General features: G+C 36.9%; 1 non-coding gene across 1 annotated transcript; it reads left to right on the top strand.

The window, feature by feature from the left end:
- Positions 1-241: 241 nt before the first annotated feature.
- LOC124897427 lies at positions 242-348 on the top strand. Its single transcript, XR_007054147.1, has one exon. It is a non-coding gene; the product is annotated as a small nucleolar RNA R71 (small nucleolar RNA).
- The last annotated feature ends 1,162 nt before the right edge of the window (positions 349-1,510 follow it).

Here is a 1,510-nt window from a genome sequence, read left to right as displayed (position 1 = left end):
TCCTCTCTTTTTCGTCTCATTTCCTTTGCTCCTTGTCAACCAAGGGTGTAGTGGGATAACTCTTAGGAACCTTGGCATCTCGGTATTCCATCCTTGGTTTTGATAGGCAACCTCCTTAAGCAAATTCATTTTTGTATGATAATGCAATTTCATAAGAGATCCCCCCGCTGCATTATTTACCATGGTTTTGATGAGTGGATCAAGAGCACAGTAGAAAATTCAGAGAAGCATCTTCTTTGGGACCTCATGGTTTGGAAATTGCATTAGTTTTTCATTGAATCTTTCCCACACTTCATAAAAAGGCTCTTCATTTAATTTACTAAAGTAGGTGATCTCATATACAAAGGTTGTCCATTCAATCACATAAAGTAGACGATCTTATTCCTCAATTGGAGCATTTTCGACGGTGAGAAATATCGATTAAGTAAGGCCGTGGTGAGTTCATCCCATGAAGTGATAGACTTGGTCAAAAGAGATCGAAGCCATAATACCACCTTTCTTGTTAGAGAAAACATTGAGAGATGAAGCCGGATGGACTCTTGGGTTATGTGTACAATATCAAAGGGTGCACATACCTCTACAAAATTCTTTAAAATAAAGGTTGGGGTCCTTGTAAGCTTTACCCCCAAAAACTACCTTCATTTGCAATATGTGAAACATGATGATTATGACACGAAAGACACCGTTCCCATGAGTAGGCGGGATACAAATGGAACTTTAACGACCAAAGTTATTGATTTTCCCCCATCATCAAGAGGATGAAAGACCCAACTTGACTAACATTGTCACTCATGGATTCATTTATGCTACAGAGATCACCTAGAAGGAAACACAAACAACAAAAACAATAAATATACACCACTATGGGTGTGCCCTAAGTAAGAATCAGTAGCGAACAAGTGAATACTAAATTTCACTCCCGGGCAATGACACTATTTTAATAACGCTCACCCGTACCACATGAAGTAATATAGTATGGTCGTTGTCACTATATCAACTCTTGTTGAGGTCAAATCCACAAGGAGAGAAAAGTAGAATTCTAGTCTTAACACTTACTAAGAAATTACCCAAAGTGGAAATAAAGTAAAAAGTATGATTTAAAATGGGGGGGGGGGTGGTGGTTTTGGGAGTGTGTATGTCAATAGTAACTCAATTTCTCTAACTACACAACAATTGTAATTTAAATTTTGTATAAAGAGAATCTTGGAGTTATGTCTACCTAAGGTCAAATTAGGTATGGGTAAGTGTAGATTTGGTGCATAATCTAGTTGTTAACAATGTGGTAGGCTAGGTCAAGGGTCCTTAAGGTTAGATTGTCAACAAAATCTCAATAATTTCACCTATTGAACCATTTAGATACCTGACAAGTATTTTAATTATATTCACCTAGTACCTCAATTGGGTATCCCTATTTCTAGGAAGATACCCATGATGTAGTCAAATTCATACTAACTCTTATGTCTAAGAAAGTGAGAATTAGTAAACTAAATCCATCAATTGTCTACTATTG

The sequence above is a fragment of the Capsicum annuum genome, chromosome 3 (genome assembly GCF_002878395.1).
Source record: "Capsicum annuum cultivar UCD-10X-F1 chromosome 3, UCD10Xv1.1, whole genome shotgun sequence".
NCBI classification, from domain to species: Eukaryota; Viridiplantae; Streptophyta; class Magnoliopsida; order Solanales; family Solanaceae; genus Capsicum; species Capsicum annuum.
This window is presented reverse-complemented; position numbering and strand designations above follow the sequence as displayed.